Below are 19536 nucleotides of genomic sequence, written 5' to 3'. Positions count from 1 at the left end.
AGGAGGTATAAAGCAAGACGCCAGTTGAGGGTGTAACTAGATACTTCCGGCCGGTCAGGCAGTCGAAAGACGAGGTTGTGGGGAAGAGCAGGGGACATGACGGATTCTGGCCACTCACCTCTCCGATGTGACTGGGCGCATGAACTGCTGAGAGGGAAGAAGGGAGAACGCTGGCCTGTGCCCTTTCGTGCTGAATGCAGTGGAGACAAGGCCGACTAATCTCGGGAAAGAATGCTGAAATTCGTGGGTGCGTGTGTTTGAACGTGCATGCACTGTCGGGTTCATGTGTTCTCTGCAGTTTATCGAAAAAACAATCTTAAGAAATTGCCACACATTTAGTTCTTGAAAATAACGAGCTCGAGACGATTCGAAACTGACTGCTCAAAGAACGCGCGCGTGTGTATTTGGGGGGCGGGGGGGCGGTGTAAACAGTCTTGGTATGGTTAAAACAAAGCTGTTGACTTGAGAGTTGACTGTCGTCTCACACCACTCCTTGTACTAACTCCACACGCCCATGATGCCCTCTAAGCTTATGAGTGAGTTCAAGTGAAAGCATTTACAATACTGTTATCATTGTTTTCTGGTCGCTTGGAGTTATAGTTGGTGGAGGGGGCTAACAAGGAGCAGCTACTCTGATTGATGTCATTCTGTTTTTATATTTTTTGTTATCTCATTTTGTGCGGTGGAACTCTGCACCCCAGATTCTGTACCATAGGTCCTGTTGTCTCCCTAGTATAAACTCACCCTGTTGTCTCCAAGTATTAGAATGGCTAAATGATGCAAGGAAGCGGACTTTTCTGTATCTAAATTTCCCTAGTCACGCATACTTTGCCCATCTATAAAAAGTGATTATCCAATTCCGCTTTTAATTTTACCAAGTTCTCCGCCTCGACTACGAAACAGGTAATTTATTCCAGTTATCTACACGCGCTGCCCGGAGGTAAACTTCATGAAATTCAGCCTTCTCTTACTTCCAAGGATTTTATTTGTAACCACTAGTTCTTGCTCCTCCTACCAGTGAAAATATACCTCGCGCTTTCACTTTACCGATCCTCTTTAGAACCTTATATATTTGTCAGGTCTTCTCTTAGATAAGTTACCATGCATTGCAGCCCACACATTTCAAGCTGTTCTTCATATGGATACGCTATAATTACTGTATTTCTTTTCAGCTTGAGGTTATTGTAGCCTTCTCAGACTAATGAAGGCGAATGAAGGCATTCAGACGAATCTGTGGGTATCAATTTCTTCAATAAAGTAATCCAAATATGTAAAAATTTCTTCCTCGATTCTCATGGCAGGAGCAATGTCCATAGTTGGAGGAGAGGTAAAGGAGTGGCTGTTGCTTAGCAGAAGTGATTGCGCTTGATATTTTCTTGTGATATATGGGAATCAATTCTTACGGTGATGAGCAGCTTGAATTATAAATCGACTTCACTTTGCAGCCTTAAAGAACAAGTACCGGGGCAGATCCTGAGTTAACAAGCTATGTCCTTGTTATGGAGATGCTTAATTAAGTCTGTTGTATCGTGTGAACACTTCGCTTAGATATCTGGAGAAACTTATTTCCGTCTGTTCTTACAAAGATTATGTACATTGTGCTGCCACTTTATTAAGTACACCTACCTAGTAACGTTTTGAGCCTCCTTTAGCCTTCAAAACAGCCTGAATTCGTGTAGGCATGGATTGAACAAGATGCTGAAAACGATGTGCAGGAATGGAGTACCATGCAGACATGAGTGTGTCACGCAGTTCCTTGAGATTTGACGGAGGTGTAGGCCTGCAGCGAACAGTCCTTTCCAGCTCATCCCAAATATGTTCAATAGGATTGAGATCCGTGGACTGAGCGGGCCACTGCAGCAAAGAAAAGTCACTGTCATGTTCCTGGAATCATTCCATAGTGGTTCGGGCTTTGTGCACCGGCGCATTATCCTGCTGGAAGTAACCAGCAGGATAAACTGTCAACATGAACGGATTCACTTGGTCAGCAACGATGTTTAGGTACGATGTGGCATTCAGACGAATCTGTGGGTATCAATGGACCCAGCATGTGCCAAGAAAACATTCCCCACACCATAACATTGCCCCCACCACCTTGCACAGTAGTCGTCAGAAATGACGGGTCCATGGATTCATATTGTTTTCGCCAAATTCTGAGCCTTCCATCAACATGATGCACCAGGAACTTCGACTCGTCAAGAATAAGACCCATAAAAATTTCCTCCTGTCGTTGACGGGATTCGAACTTAGGTCTTTCCATCCAGTGTGGCGGAGGACAATGATTATACTACCAACTGTGCTACCCACAAGGCGTATTGGCTCGAACATACCAGCATAAATCTCGCTGGTTAGTCTGTGCGTAACCGATTTCCCGTCGATGACGCGAGGAACTTTAATGGACTTTTTTCACTCCGTGGCTGAGTTAGTCGGTCTCAGGCCTAGATAGATAGCAAGGTTTTTCCCCCCAGTAACTGGGGTTTTTTCGTCCAGCAAAACAGGCAAATCGACCATAGAACATACGCAATTTACAGACACAAATACAGGTTAATGTATTTAATTACGGGCAACCCTAAAATAATAATTTGATTTTTTTTTTTTTTTTTTTTTGTGCGTAACCGATTTTGCAACTGCAATATTTCTTAGGCAGAAGACTCTTCTGCATCTGGAAGCCTTGGATTTGTAATGCGGTATAGTGTATGCCGAATTACCTAGAATTCTGTGAAATCGTGGAGTCTTGAGCCTGCTATATCCACTGTAACTCCAGCTCCTTGTGCTGGCATTTCTGCTCTTGGAAGCTCCTATCGCTGCTGGCTTTCCAACAGACTGTGAACAGATGCAGATCTTTCCAATGAAGTTTGCACTTTGTCTGAAATTTAATTATATGTATATTTTATTTTTTATGTAATTTGATTATTTTTCAATTTGTTCATATCAATCTTTTTTGGTCATTGCAGGTTTTTTCCCTCCCTGTACTTGGGCAAACAGGAGAGGGTGTATATAAGAGTACTGCTAAATCATGTGTAACTGACAGCGGGGTTGCCATTGTTTGGCTGGGACCGCTTTAAGTCATAAATATCAAATGTGCTTAACCGATGACTTAGTGGTGGCCATCGAGGGGAGATCCGGAAAGGTGCTTGAGGAGTGTATGCAACCAATTATTGACGATTTGGTAACATGGGCGAATACAAACAAATTAAAAATTTCACCAAGTAAGACAACTTTTATGACTTTTGGCAATCACTTCAACTTTAACAGACCTCCTAGAATCCTTCTTAATAACATACAGATATCATATGTCTCTGAGACTAAGTATTTAGGAATTATATTAGATGATGGATTAATTCTTCAGTCGCATGTTCCAAAATTGAAGAACAAAATTTGAAATTTTACTGCCTCAGTGGTTAAGATCTCTAGGAAAGAATGGGGTCTAAATGGTTTGACTGTGTTGGGCTTTTTACCTGGTTCGGACTTCGTTAGTTAGTGGTTGCGCCTGAAACATTGGAGTCCGTGACATACTTAGGATGTCTTAGATGGTTATCTGCTACCCACGCTGACAGCGTTACGAGAACGGGCCCTGTTTCAGCACTAAAACGCTTGTAGTGAAAATTTTTATTTATTTATTTTCTTATTTATTGTGTGGACAGTGGCGTCAAAAAAAAAGTTGGACTGGCCGGCTGAAAGCCAGACCTCAACCCAGACCACCTGTGGGACGAATGGGAGAGCCGCATTAAGCTGCGGTTAAAACGACCTCCTTATAAAGTGGCTTTGGAAGCGGTTTTGCCGGAGGAATAGAAGTGAATTACTTACCAGATGTTGTTATTTGGTTTTTAGGAGCATTAGCAACTAAGGCCATATTGCTCCGGGGATATACGGTGGTCATGCCCTGACCTTTCAGCATCCTCCATATTTGGTGGTCACGGGGTCGAACCCCAGTCTAATCAAGAAGCACCTACCAGAAGAAGTTGGTAGAAAGTATACATATGAGGGTTGAGGTTATCATATAGGTCAGAGGTGGCCTATTATATGAGGTTCACCTCTGTACACTTCCAAATTAAGAGCCCCCTTCCCTTTACAACTGCCTGTGGTAGCTGAATACTTTTGATCACATAATATATATAAATGAAAATATATGTTTCGAGTGTTCGGAAATTACTCGATAAAGAACAATCAGATCGACACTAAAGGCCATCGTAGCCAAATGGTCGGCACGGGGGTGAAAATGCCGAAGCGTTTGAGTGACCTGGTTCAAGCACACGTGACTGTTAAATACGATGATGGTCTTGTGAACTCCTCTGACTTTATATGGTCGTCCTAGAGTATAAACAGAAAATTTATTATTTTTTAATTTACCTGGTTTTCATCATTTACATAAATGATGAAAGTGTTTTGGTTGTTTGGGAATTAATGAAGAAGGAAAAGCCGGATCAGCACTAGACGTTCAGTATATGTTTGGATGGAACGTTCTCTGGAAATTTTTTAAGCCCAGTTTCGATTCCATTCCTTCCCACATTGACCATACAGAAACTTTAAAAAAAACAACTGTGATTCTTTTTAAACTTTCAGAACTTAGAATATACTTGGATTTTTCTCCCAAATTTCATATCAGTAGGTAAGCCCATTCCCCCAAGAATTGCTGCCACACAAATCCCATCTTAGTGCAACTATAACAATAACAGCATGTGCTGAAGTTTTAGTAAGCAGCTCTTGAGTTGAGCATGGGAGTTCTTAACCCCTCAGGTCCGTTACTTGATAAGTGAGGGCACCTGAAATGTAGCACAGTTACGTACATTATTTTCTAACGATACTTTTTTAAAATGGTGTTTTTCTTGAACCACACAGTATTCACTCATGGATTATCCAGCAGAAAGAGGTACTGCTTGAATATTGATGGCATAGTCGAGAGATTTCATTAATCAAATGATTAGTAATTACCAACTCCTAATCATTCGAATGGAACAGTTCTCCGTAATCTAATGACTGATATAATAGAAAATCGTATGATGTGAATATAACAGAAATAATCGAATGATTTGCTATATAATAGAAATCCCTAATTTGGACAAAGAAAGCTTTAACTTTCATGCATTGCATTTCTTCGATCGTAACAAGAGAAATGTAATTGTATGTATAAAATCTTATCTCTAACCAACTCTCAAATATAATACCCTTCCGGATGTGGTCTTACCTTTCAGCAACAGTGCATAGAAAATATATGAAGCACAACGGAGGCAGTAACTTGATCATATTTCTTGAAAACCTTATAAACTTCGTTGGACCAAACTTGTTTTAGCAAATTTTAAAACATGCCCCTGATTTTCTAACTGCTTTGTTTTGATCGAGCCTGAATGAGTAGAATTTCTCAAACCAGTTCAATGACTAGTTTGAGAAATTCTACTGTATTCTGAGATTAATGATGACACATTATATACTTAATTCCTGGAAGACGTAATTTTTAGAAATTACATTAAAAGATACTTCGACACTTGGTTTGTGCAGCTTTCCATCAGTGGCACACGCTATTTTCAAATATAGTTGCGGGTAGATGAGCGACGACGCTTGACATCCACCATGAAATGGGCCGCAAAGCAACCACCCTCTTCCACCTCCAGGACAATGGCCCAACTGCGAAAGCATCGTGGCCAATAATGATCCAATCACGGGGTCGTTTACACGGGCTTAAAGAGGAGGAGAAGGAGGTGGAGATTGTTCAGAGCATGACCGACAGCGCGGTGAACCCGGGCATGCAAGGACTGGTCCGAATCGTGCAAATTTCTCTCCCTCTCTGCACACCTCCACTCCTTAATGACCTCTTCTGTTTGTACTGTACGAAAGGGGGAAAATAACGGGAGGGAAAAACAGGCGAAACGCAAATTTGTTTCATACACTTTCGATCATCAAAGATATCACAATATAAAAAAAAATTCTGTTGAACTTCCGATATCTTACTTCACTCACTATTTCGTAAAACCGTTGGAAAGATATTTACTTCATGTTACTTCATTGTTTTTTAATTGATTTGCGATGTGATTTTACCACTATTGCTTTCGTAGTGTGAAATGAAAGTCACCAAAACTCCATGCCTGTTCTTTGAAGAAAACAAGATTTTATTTCTTTTATCTGGATTAATCCTCACCTATTAATCTTTCCAAATTTTTAATTAATACGAGAAATGGAATCTCGAGGTTAATTTTTTACGAAGTTTATTAAATTTTAATAAAACTTCGTAATTTATTACGAAGTTTTAATAAATACATGGTCCCTAGAACACTGAAAGAAAGCAAGGGACATAATTTCTAAACGATAAGAGATTGGCTTGTCTACCAGAGCATTTAGATTTTTAACACGAAGGTGGTATTAATGTTTCAACTCTTCATTTCTCTAGTAAATGGAGTTATCCAGTACTCGGTCTTTTGCATTAAGACCATCCATATGCACAATTCAAGTAACAGAACTAAATCATGCGACAATTTTAAAATTGCATTATCTATTCAAACAAAACAATAGAAATGTGGATTAGATTTCATGTTTCGAACATCGTCTCCGTCTCGTTCTTATTTTTAATAAAAACAAGGGAAACGAGTTATAAATCGGAAAATGAATGCAACCAATCGTTTTAGGGGCATTCGAGAACTTTTGATGATCTCCATGGAATTGTCAGACACGAAAACTACATATGTTGAAAGCCCTTCACTTAATGAAATATTCTGTTTTCTGGAGAAAGCCTAAGCAGAATTGTTCCCGCTCTTTCTTCCCCTTCTAACTGTTCTGTCTTACACAAGTATCGTGTAGATTATAGGCTGACTACAGATGCGCCGACTTGTTTAGTTAACCCCTTCTCTTCACGTTTATGACGTTAATCATCAATCATTACGTCAGGATCCTTTGCTTAGCGGAGCTCGACACGAAGTCGGTTGCTAAGAATTCAGTCCAGTTTATCAGGTACACGCAGTCCGCAAACGTTCACCCCATTCGCCCATCAGTCGACCCGTTTTGACCCTTGAATCCTTTTGTTACTGCGCATGAAAGCCACTCCTCTCGCATACCAGGCCTTTCTATCGTTTCATCTTTCTCATCTTCTCCTGTGAGTGAGTAACTGAGTGATGTTCTTTCTCCCCTTCCACGCGCTCCTCTGCTTTCTGTTGCAGTCAACCTCGCATGAGAGCTTTGTCACTAAGAATTATACACGAAGCATGATTTAAAAGAAAAATAGATCTTTGCCAATGAATTAATTCATTTTTTCTGTACATAAGGTGTAATGGGCAATCTTTTTTAAATGCCATCCACGCATCTCCGCTCCTTGTACATTAAAACAAAGCGTTGTTGTTGTGCAAGGGTAAAACTGACTATTATAAACCCAAAGATTTATTTTCCGGACTATTTAATTCCATATGCCTTGTGGCAATTGGTTTAATCAGAAAGTCACTTTATCACCAATTGTCGGCTACAGATTGTAAAAGTTAAAAATAGATAAGCACAGTTGCTACAGTTACTATCTGGAGAAGTATTTAAACATTCACCAAATGGGAAAAGGTGAAACAAGAACACTCTTTTGAATAATACACCTGACTCTGACAATGGTTGAGTAGTCTAATGTGTATCAACGTCATTGAGGGAATGGAGTGGATAGTTAAGCAGCACAACTTAAGTCGGAGGAGGAGGGGACAGAGTCGTGGCCTAAAAAGGTAAAGGTAAACTGCAGCCATTATCAACCCACTGCAGGATGGAAGCCTCCCCCCTCAACAATTCATGCTGAGGGAAATGGACCATAATCTGCCACGTTGGTCCAGTGCGGGTTGGCAGATTGACCGTATTAAGCAGTCAGGGGCTTGAACCCCGGTCTACTCAAAGAGCGTGTGCTACTGCACTCTGGCAATGCACTCGGCTACGGAGGCCTCAATAGTTAATTCAAAATTTTAAGATAAGTTACATACAATTTCAAAGTTAATAGATTGTTCTCAACGCCGTTTAAATGAAGCTATATGCGAATAAGATTTAAGGAATCATTAATGACTTAAATAAATATCCGTAATAAAAATGATTGTGAACAACATCGTTCTTTCTGTGAAACTAATTCAAAAAAATCGATTCCCTTCTACCTCATAACTCGGGTCTGTCTTTACAATTATCCTCACTACCAGTCTACAAGTGACAAGTGATAGCCAAGTGACCAACTCACTTTACGTAGAGCAGCATTCATATTTTCACGCTTGAAAACTGGAGGGTGTGCCGCAGTATGTGCTTGCGAATGACCTCTATCTTTGTCCTCGTTTGGGTTCACAAAACGGATGCCAGCACAGGAGCATGCGCAGAAACAGCGATGCAACGTGAGCATCGGTTTATTTAAGTTATATGCTCCAGACGGAGTTTTGATTGCCAAGTGGGGGATCATGTTCTCTGCACGTGCTCCGATGTCGTCCTAAGTCACGGTACCAAAGTTGACAGGTGAAGGAAGGTGGGGATCCATTGTTTTCTCAAGCCGCTAGTGCTTTCCCCTCACAAAAAATACTCATGTCCGCTCTTCGCATATTTTAATAATTCTGGCAAAGACCATTTCAATTCGGTTTTCTTTTGTTGTAACTAAATGACGAGCCTCATGATATATCAGTGTGTAGTTAAAAATATAATAATAAATAAAATAATGATAAATAAATTAAAATCCTACATTGACGGACGTTTTGTTATCTTTTCCTTTTGCTGTCTCCCACCTGCTTTCCCCCCATTTTTTTGAAGCCTTCAAGTCAGTTCCGTTAACTTTATCACAAATCCCCGTATTCCATTTCCACTTGAACTTTAGCTTCATCTACCAATGCATTTGTTCGTGGCATGGAAGAGAAACTGTGTCATCAAATTGTCTCATATTAACGGTGTCATCGTGGTAATAATTTGTAATAGACAAAAAGTTATAATTTTTTTTTAAATAATATAATAATAATGAGTTGTTAAATATACGACATTTTACAGCAGGGCCGATTAGAAAGAAAATTTTTGTTCAAGCAAAATATCTACGGTATAATATGAAACGAATAAAAGAAAAGTATACTGTAACGAAATCGATAGTCGTTTTATTATAAAAAAAATAAATAAAATTAATGAATAAAAGGAACTATATATGTAGCCGAGTGGTCATGGGCGGGAGTTTGTTTGTATGTTATTTGGTTTTTAGGAGCATTAGCAACTAAGGCCATATTGCTCAGGGGATATGCGGTAGTCATTCCCTGACCTTTCCGCATCCTCCGTATTTGGTGGTCACGGGCTCGAACCCCGGGTCTAATCAAGAAGTGTGTGCTACGCACTGCTGCTCCTGTCCACCTGGCTACGGAGGCGCCAGGAGCAGGGTTGCAGTAGCACACGCTCCTTGAGTAGACCGGGGTTCAAGTCCCTAACTGCTAAATACGGTCGATCTGCCAACCCGCACTGGACGGCAGATTATGGTCCATTTCCCTCAACATAAATTGTTGAGGAGGCTTCCATCCTGCAGTGGGTTGGTAATGATAATGGTTGATAAGTTTACATTTTACTTTTTTATATATTCATATTACGTTTAATATTTTTATTTTCCTGATCTGTACTCCAGCCTTGGTGGTCGCGTGCTGTCCACTTTTAGATTTTTTTGTGCCCGTGATCTTCTCAACGTCCAAATAGGAAGATTGTTGGGACTCTGGAGTATTGGAGCCAAACCGATTGTTTTTCATTGCAGTATTCATCACCATAAAATTTTATGTATCCAGAACTTAAGTATGAGTTCTGTTATGGGTGTTTCAATAAAAACACTGAATTTCATTCAACAGTGCTGAATTTTTCGTGGAAAATTCAGCACTGTCAATTTCAAGGATATTTGAGAATTAAATACTGTATTCAGAATACACCGATATTCCATACTTTTCCCAACTGATGAAAGTTAAGCAGAGGTAAATTGGAAGTTTTTTTTTTTTTTTTTTTTTTTTTTGGAATTGATGACGAACTTTAATCTTCAACTTATTTTGTCACTCGTCTGCACCTCTCCAACATTTTACAATAACAAAGCACTGAAAAATTATTTCTTTTATTATTAACTTAATGAAAACTAATACAGGACGTTATTCAAATCTCATTTATAGGAAAAGCTACCGGTAAACACGCTGTACTGTATTTGTCTTTTCTAGTAACAAGGAAAGAACATGGAAAGACTAATAAAAATTTAATTTTATTTAAAGTTGCTATTTCCAGGTATCATTTAAACTTTGTTGAAGTACTTTCTGTTATATAAGTATATATTTCTTATAATCTGTCATGAGATATATTCCTTAACACAGACACTGCTGTGAAAATGCTGTGCATGAGCATTTTGAGGTTTCCTTATTTGATTAATGTATTCCGGCAATAAACAGTAAAGTTTCTAAATTTATTGAAAGCGCAAATAATAGGACCAGTCACCTTTTAGCGTCATCCTGAATTGGGGGAGTGTGTGTGGGGTGGATAAAACCCCTTGGTAGAAATCTACCTATCATTTCTGATCAAGTGTTTTTGTGAACCGTAAATGAATTTCAGCACCCACACGCGATATTTTTACCATCCTTTCATTTAGTGTAAAATCACATTTCCCACTTATACGCTTCGTGGAGGAAGAAGCACAGGCCGATCGCTGCTTTTATCCGTACGACTTTGGATTTTTCCCAGGTCGTGATTGGCTGAACTGATTGCACCTATTTTTTGCGGCACACTACGAATTTCCTATGAGTATTGCACGAGCGCTTCCTCATGCTTGTACTTCATCGAATGGAGTTCAAGTGGGTGGATTGAGACATTTGAGTGCAATCTGGCGTTTTCTTTTATTTACAGTTCTGGGTTTAACCGAAAGAAAGGAGGCGAGAATACGTTCTTGGTAGATGTGGCGGCTCCACCAGGAAACAATCTGATTAAAAAAAATCCGTGAGATACAGTATTGGGATTTTCTTTACTTTTGGAAGATTCAAACATTTGTATAATACATCGCGTTTTACTTGTTATTTATTTCTTAGGGGAAAATATGTTTTTCATATAACGGCATTTTGAAATGAATTTTCTACAGTGTAGAAATCAAAATGTGTTTTTCCTGAACACATTTTCAAATATGCTGTACAATTGATGAAGTGAGCTGATGGACCATTTACGTGAACCTGTTTGGTTTACATGGCGAACAGCCATAACGAATTGGAAGAATAAGCGTATTATTTATTGCTACGTGATTGGAATGGTTTTGTTTTAAACCATGTTTTCAAAAATTAATACGATTAAAAGAAAAAATAATAGTGATGTTAAGTTTTTGTTTTTTTTTTTTTAATCAGTGTTTTGTTTAGATCTACGTGCAATTGCCACAATTCGCATGACGAAAACAACTAGGAGTTTTAAAAATTCAACATTGTTATAAAATTATACCCAATTAGCGATTGCTTGAACAAGAATAACTCAGTTCTTTGAAGCTAATATATGTTAAATATGAACACACCACATAGTTACGGGTTCAGAACATCAGTTGCAATCTTGGCCAATATACGAAAAAGACATGGGGAAGGCGGAGTTTAATCTTCATAAACTGAATATGGAGACGTGTAAAAAAGAAGCAAAATTTTTGTATAAATGCAAATACTTGTGTATTAATTTGTGATCATGTCCATTATTCGTACAGAAGGGTATTCTAATTTTGAACAAATAATTTTCCAATTTGTACTCCGGGACACCAGTATAAGGTCTGAGAGTTCACAATACAGAGAATACAAGAAATCACTGTATTTATTAGCCACGTGGCCTTGAGATTGAAACATCATTGAAACACGTATACTTCTGTACCCTCGCGTTTGACCACTTGGCTACGACAAAGTACTCATTTTTTTAGAGAGAGAGGGAGATAATCTTTAATGCCCTTCACGGCCAAAAAAGCCAGGGGTTTACATTTTTACAACCTCCCGAAACTTCCGGGAAAATAGAACAATTAATTTACAAAAACAGGTAATTTTACAAAAGAAAACATATTTTATACAAAGGAGAGAACTCCTTACGAGAGTTAGGTCTGATTGAGCTGACTTAACATCGAGATAAGAGCACCAGCTCAATCAGACAGGAACAGATGCAAGGTACACATGTCAATGCAGATTAGTCCTACTAGACATAATTTTTTTCCTGTAAGTCCGGTCAATAGCGAATTTGTTCAGGTCGGCGTCAAGTGCCTGGGTTTGCTTGAACATCTGCTGAGGGAGGAACCTGTCCGAGAGATGGAGTCGCGCTGAATGCGAGTAGAGCTCGGGATTGGCCCTAAGGGCAGCAGGGGGGATCCTCCAGCCACAGGTATCCCAGAATGAAGGTGTTGCGATTATGCCTGTTATCATCTTGACTGTTGTTAGGAGGCGTTGGTCTTCGACTAAGGTGGGAAGCCGTGGAATCCCGAGAGAGTTGGCAAGCTGCGTGGTGTGAATCAGAGCTGGAAGGTTGTGCTTCCTGTTGGCCCACTTTAGGAGCCAGAATTCTGTGGCAAAGAGTGGTTTCTTTATTGATGGTGCCGCTGACGCCCAAATTTCAGCAGCATAGAGTAAAGGTGGAAAGATGATTGCTCTTATGTACCTCACGGTTGTCTTTTTATCTCTGATATGAAGGAGATGCTGTTTTGCTATCCACCGGAGTCTTGAAGCACGTGTGAGGAGCATGTCTATGTGGGCGTTGAATCGAAGTTTGGAGTCGAATACAACGCCCAGATCACGATGGCTGGATGCAATTGGGATGAGGATGTTGCCGACCGAAGGCTGGAGAGAAGAAGGAGTTTGCTTCAATGAATACACCATGAATTCGGACTTAGCAGGATTGATCTTGAGCCCGAACTGGCAGAGGTAAGATGTGACTGCAGTGAGAGTGTTGTTAATTTCCGTTTTTACCAGATCAAGGTCTTGACCAGGGATGATGGGAGTCAGTATCTTGATATCATCTGCATAGCTCAGTAGACATCGAGAATGTGCAATCAGTGGGAAGATAATAGATGAGAACAGAAGGCCGGAAAGGACCCCTCCTTGTGGGACTCCTGCGGTGACGGATCTAGTAAGGGTGCGATCTCCTGTATGAAGCTTTATAACTCTGTTATTCAGAAGAGAGGAGAGAAAGCATAATATGTTCCCTGTGATCTGGAAGTGGCATTCCAGGAGAGTGAGTAGTTGGTTTACTTGGAGACGGCATCAAATGCAGCCTCAATGTCTAAGTAAGTCACAGCTAGTTCGTGCCTTTTCTCGAATGCTGACAAGATAGTATTCGTTGTGGCTAGCAGATTTGTGATCGTTGATCTGTTTGGAAGGGAGTAGTGAATTTGGGCTGGATTACTGGGCATGATCTGCTTGGTGAGGATCGGGAGTAAGGTCTTCTCCAGGAGCTTCAGCAGGCTGGAGGAGTTGGAGATGGGTCGGAAATGTTTAGGTTTCGATGGCGACTGAACTTTGGCTAAAGGTTTGATAAGATAGTTTTCCCATTGCTGTGGGAAAATCTGGTTCGAGAGTAACTGGTTGAAAATAATTAAAAGTGGCTGAATAATGTACGGACTTAGGCATTTGAGCATGAATTGGGGAACTCCATCATCACCAGCGGTTGACGAGGCAGGTAGAGAATTGATGGCGACGATCAGCTGTTGTTTTGTGATCTGAATGGTGCTCAACACTTCTTGCTGGGTGGGCTCTGTTAGTAGAGCCAGATCTGAGTTTGGCATAGGATTACGATTAAATCTTGTGACGAAATCGAGCCACAATTCAGGATCAAATTGCAGAGGAAAATGAAGGTTCACTTTCTTGTATGGAATTTTTCCTTTAGCCAGATCTCGGTTAACGTATAATTTGATTGCCTCAGATTTCATGCGATTAAATTGAGCCCGTGCCCTAGAATAAACGATGCGATCATTGACATTTTGCGACTGTTTCCATGTGCGATGGAGCTGTTGCTTCAGCTGGAAACTCATTTTGAGTTCTGAATTCCACCAAAGTCTTGTATATGGACTGATTGTGATTTTTTTAGAGGCGGCATATTTGGCAACCGTGTTGATCCAGTTTGTGAGAATGTTCACAGCTATTTCTGGGTCACAAGTTTATATAAAAATGTAAGCAGACAATATTTTCTTTGCTTGATTACAACGTTAAACGGTTTGGATGGTCCAGCCAGTTGCTAAATATTGCATTCAATAAAAAAAATCCATCCTATAGCTATTACTACGAAAAACGTCACGCTCTCAGCGTTAAAAATATCTTTTACAAGTAGCTTGAATTCAGGCTACCGTCAAACGGCAGAAACAGAATGTTCAAGGAGGACACAGACACAAATAGGACCATTGTAAAAGGATCAGAATGCATATTATCGAATCCGAAGTCTGGATGGGATATTTGCACTATGGAAGGGACGACGATTCTTACTTTCTGATAAGGAATGAATGTCTTGAAAAGAGCTCTCTTATCTCCGTAACTCTAAACGTTAAAGTGCTAAAGCTTTCATTCTGGCTCCTTGAATGCGCCAATACAAAACGTGTGATTTGTGTTTCACTGAAACAATATGCAACTACAAATATTGTACGGTATTCGCTATAGCAGTGGTTCTCAAAGTTGAAACATTTTCTTGGAGGCATACGCCGAGGATGTTGATGCGCGAACACCGGCGGAGTATATTTCATACACGAACCATACTAATAAAGTTATGTGACAGTTGAGCTGATAAATGTTACGAAACAGCAATTCACTTCAAAGATGTCGATTATATAACGTACTGGATTTCAGCTATTGTTACGGTTAAGGTGAACCTAACCGTATTCACTGTATTTGGGTATTAGTTAGTGCGGGAATGGTAGCTTTCATTATATGAGAATCTTCTCTACTTATACCACAAAAACGATCGATTATCCATTAAAATGTGCCTTTAGAAAACTATGCACTGTAATGTCCTTAATGAAACCTCACTAACTGAGAGAAGGAATTTTTGGTATTTTCAGTTAAGCTTGCCCAAGTGTCAAACCACGGATCTATCATGATCTTCTTAGTCCGAACAGCCAGCCACTATGGTCACATGGCATACTTTGAACGATTTCCTTATTTATTGTTATTTATTATATTTTTCATTTGCACTAACGTCATAATTCTGTAGCTGAATCATACCATATGCAAGAATCATATTAAGCTGCATGATTAGAGAAATTCATAAGTAATCATGAGGACACAGTCAAATACCGCTTACATATCTTGAGTAAAGCAAAACATATATTTTTATAAATGCGAAATATAAATTGCTTGTAGTTGTACACACTTTTATTATGGACAGGAAATGCGGAACCTTTTCACGTTAGACATCCACAGTTCCGATCAGGCGAATTCATGCTTCAAACTGTCCTTTCAACTCATTTAGAGAATCCTGAATTTTGTTAAATAGTTTTGTTAAACTATCAAGAATAGAGTTATTAATCCTATATATATATATATATATATATTCAAGATTAATAGTCTGTTCTTCATAGTTTCGTAAAGTGAACGAAGTTAAGATGGACTAGCTCTGCTTGTCTCCTGTTTACATTAATAAATTATAATAGTGAGAGAGAAAGAGATATTTTTGTCTTCTTTCATCACTTCTCGTTTTAACAAGGTATATGAGATATCAAATATAGTACATCACCAATAAAATGTCACCCCACGATACAACATACGCTTTTATGAATTCATACAGTATTATACATTATTGACATGTTTCTTCAAACATTTTTTTTTTTTGGAACAGAGATAACATTTCTTTTAACGGTTGAAGGTGGTTTCTTTTGACATACAGAGAAAAATGTCTTTATGCTCATTGGATGCATCAGATGAAAACGATTACAGTCACTTCTTTCTTCTAACCACTTCATTTCGGTAAGGTCATCCAATACAACCTCTGCTTATTTTTAAGACATTTTTACATTCTGGCCTCGTCTTTATGTCTATTGTCACCTTCCAATTAATTTTCATCTCATTTCCGTTTATGTGCTGCTGTTGTCGTAGGGCAGGGCAGCCCATAGGTGAGATATAAATTGGGATGGCCGGTTTATCGTTATGCATGCATAGTATTTTTATCAGTAATATGTACTTCGTAATGTGTTGTATATCTCTTTATACAATTGGTTCGGAAATTTATCTTTCATTACTTTTACTATTAAACCTTAATTTCTTTTTCTTCCATTTACATACATTTGTTTTGCTATATAATTTTCCCAGTCACCTCCCAGCGCATGGTGTCTGAAACCTTTGGACCCTGAATCCCTTGTTCTTTAGATTGTATTGTAGGGAAAGAGATTTCAGTAGTTATATTTGCAAGGTTTTCACATACACAGACGAAGTGTGGACAGTTGTAAACTTTAGATGGCTACCGGAAAGTTTGAAGGCGTCTAATTAAATATGAAACAAACCTCTAATCTTCTGCACTCCAAATTGACTAGATCTGTTGTCAATCAAATTGAATAGTAGCTGTTATTATCAGTGGAACTTTTGCATGTTCTAAAACGAGCAGGCTATGTTCAATATAAAAACTGATTCCACGATTTCATTATTCGAGAAAACATAACTTCACTTATGTGAAGAGTTGCCTAGAAAATGGGTGTGTGCGACCACATATTTTTGCATTCTACATTTTGCATTGCAGCATGTGTATTTTCCTCCGTAATGCTAGGTAATTACTCTCACACGATGTCAAATGAAGACCAGAATAAGATGTCCACCTCAGCATGCAAATTTTCACCAGGTAAATATTAATTAATATTTTTTCTATAACTAGTAAGTACAGTTAAATTGCCATATGAAACAAAAGACCGAGTTCAAAGTCAAGTTGCTTTGGTCATTCTCCTGCCTTGAGGCGCTTTTTAATCCTTTAATTCCTGAACTGCTGTCGCTCCATATATGTAGGTCACCTGATTGAACTCTTTTCACAAGTTGCTAGCTATTCAGTGCTGAGATTTCTGTTTTATGTGTGAAGTGGACACATGTTCTGTGCTGACCTGAATAGCCTACTTTTGAGAGTTTCTTGTTCTTAAAACTGCGACATCACCCGTAGTGATGGAGACCGGAGCTCTTCTCCCTCCCCCCCCGATCAAATTGACTCTCCTCTTCAGATAAAGGCAGGAAATCCACGTCGATGAATTGACTGTATAAAATAATGACGAAGAACATTTTGCTTATGCATTACTAAGTACTTCTAATGAAAAATCTGGGAGTGCTCCTTGAAAAAATGGACTCTTCCAACATAGAGAGTCTAATATCAGCGATAACTTGGAGTATATGGGCCCAGATACTGGGTTCAGACGAACCTTTAGACTGCTCCTATTGATGGAAGATATTACACGTATTGATGTGTCTGCAAAGGAAAAGCAGAACCCCCTAATACTGAGAGCTACTGACCAATGCAAGCTGAATGTTACTCACAAAATCATCAAAGACACTAACTGATACATTAAAACGTGAGTATGAAGGTTTAAAAATTAAAGCTCTTCGTCTCATCCGTAACAAAGAAGTTAAGACGAACCCAAACTTTTAAATCCGACTTTGCTCATTTATGATGTCGCAAAGGAAACGACCAAAGAAGGTATAGTGGATGACCTTTTTTTTAAAAGAATCTTAAAGACTATGGCTTTTCTCGTGAGGAGGTTGCACAACAAACATCTTTCCACTTTAATACAATTTCAAGAGCAAAGACAACTGTTAATTGGGTTATCGGCTTCTCTCCGAGGATTCTTAGGTGCTTGCAGAGTAATGATTGAATATACTTAGGGCATAATGCACACAAATACCGGAGGTTGACCGTTATATCTAGTTGCTTTAAATGGTTAGGATACAGACATTCTTCTCATCACTTCTCCCATACTTCAGCATATTGCGGCTATTGTGCCAACGGCAGACACAATTTTGCAGATTTCCGCACACAGCTGAGCCTTTCAAATGCATTAAACTGAAAAAGAAAAAAAAAAAAAAAAAGAGATAACAACCAATCCCTCAGATACTCAGCGCCCCGAATACTTACGTGTTCGAGACAGCTCGTACGAAAACACTAAATGAATAATACAACTATTTCCAATAACCTTACGAATATCAACGGCGGTATAGTTATAAATCCTATAGAAATAATGCAAATAAATGCACATAGATTTTATGAAGAACATCTGGATTTAATGTGCATACAGGAGCCCTATCTCTCAAAACAATTATTTAGCGAATACTCAAAAATCACAAGATTCTACTGGGGCTCTCGTGTTGTACAAGCTCCTGTTACTAATCCTAAATCGGCCATTGTCTGTTCGTTTAAAAACTGTTCCTTTTGGACAGGAGAGCTTTCTGATTTGCTTAAGCAATTGTATAAAGCACGCATAAACTATCATTGCTAATCAGAAACTCGCTTTGTGTCAAAATCTTGTCTAGACTGTTGGCAACTCTAACTGCTTGCTTATTATATAAACTCAGCAAAAATAAAATCCATTCTCAAGAGGTTCAGGTCTTTCCCACCCGGTATGGGAAGAGCGGTGATTATGCCAACTGTACTACCCAGGATCTCGTCTATTACATTGTGACTTCTCAGGCTAAATGTGAATTAGCCATTTTTATTTTACTTCGAGGATGGTTTCGACCCGCTTTGGTGGGTAGATTTTACCGTTCGTAACTTGCCGCCATTATTATACAATACGGAATAGCGTAACGTATATCCCGAACTTGATGGCGTAAGGTCTAACATAAAACTAGATAGCGAAATACGTAGCACTATATTAGAAATCTGTTAGCTTAGTATAGTATTATAAATTAATCAGTAAAATTTATTAATCTTATTAAATTTCATTGTTAATTAAATTGTACTTAAACGGAATCATGACCCAGACTAGAGCAGCAAAGCAACGAACACAGAATAGCGAGAGTGCTGTGGCTCGTGGGAGAACCGAAGAGGGCGATTCTCCAACACAACACAACACAGTCTAAAAGAATATGTGAACTGTTCGCGGACTTTCTAGAACAGGACATGATCTAGCCAAGGAGGATGTCTTTGTCTATGCTAGGTGCAGAGACTGTGAAGAAATTAGGCGCCAACTCAGCGTCCTGATGGGCGTCTATGACAGTTTGAGGTGTAGGGTAGATGCCCTCGAGCAAATTAATATGAGGGGCCTATCAAACTCCCATCTGCCCAACTCAACGCCAGAGCTCACTCCTGTGCATCAGGCAACACAGCGGCAATCTCAAAGGCAGAATGCTCTGGACCCACAGGAGCTAGTTATTGTCGGTGACTATTGTCAGGGAGACAGGGTATATATATATTATGCAAAAAGGATTGGTGTAATAGGACGAGGGTGTGTCTGCCAGGGGCGAAAGTTGATGACGTTGTAGGGCAGATATCATCTTTTAAGGGCACAAAAGGTGATATTGATGTATATTTTGGCACTAATTACCTTCAGAGTAAGAGATTTGCAGATTTACTTAACAGGTACAGGTCAATGTCGAAAAAAAGTCGGGAGTTAGGGTTAAATTTGAAAGTGCCTGCAATTCTGCCCAGACTCGATAAGAGGGAGTATATGAT

At 39.3% G+C, this 19536-nt stretch overlaps 1 protein-coding gene across 1 annotated transcript in view; it reads left to right on the top strand.

Annotated features, from left to right (window-relative positions):
- LOC150081696 (zinc finger MIZ domain-containing protein 1-like) overlaps positions 1-19536 on the top strand; it is an 811610-nt gene that overhangs the window by 457695 nt on the left and 334379 nt on the right. The gene's annotated exons all lie outside the window — the stretch shown is intronic.

This window comes from Mastigoproctus giganteus, chromosome 8 (genome assembly GCF_048544385.1).
Source record: "Mastigoproctus giganteus isolate SK-2022 chromosome 8, ASM4854438v1, whole genome shotgun sequence".
NCBI classification, from domain to species: Eukaryota; Metazoa; Arthropoda; class Arachnida; order Uropygi; family Thelyphonidae; genus Mastigoproctus; species Mastigoproctus giganteus.
The sequence above is the reverse complement of the archived record's forward strand: the minus strand, read 5'-3'. Positions and strand labels throughout refer to the sequence as shown.